The sequence below is a fragment of the Brassica oleracea genome, chromosome C6, assembly GCF_000695525.1.
Source record: "Brassica oleracea var. oleracea cultivar TO1000 chromosome C6, BOL, whole genome shotgun sequence".
Classification (NCBI taxonomy): domain Eukaryota; kingdom Viridiplantae; phylum Streptophyta; class Magnoliopsida; order Brassicales; family Brassicaceae; genus Brassica; species Brassica oleracea.
In genome coordinates this window covers 24,564,731-24,564,955 of record NC_027753.1, presented here as the reverse complement: position 1 = coordinate 24,564,955, position 225 = coordinate 24,564,731, and positions in this window count along the sequence as shown.

The following is a 225-nucleotide window of genomic DNA, read 5'->3' as shown; positions in this document are numbered from 1 at the left end:
TTATAAATATAGAAAAATGTTGTTAAAAATTTATAAATGAAGAAAAATGTTGTTAAATATTTATATTTTTTTAAAAAAATGTTGTTAAATATTTATTAGTGGAAACTTAAAAAAAAATATAAAAAATTTTAAAATTTTAAATTTTTTACTATACATGATTTACATTTATATATATATGTATGTATACAAAATTATAAAAAAATTATAAATATAGAAAAATGTTGT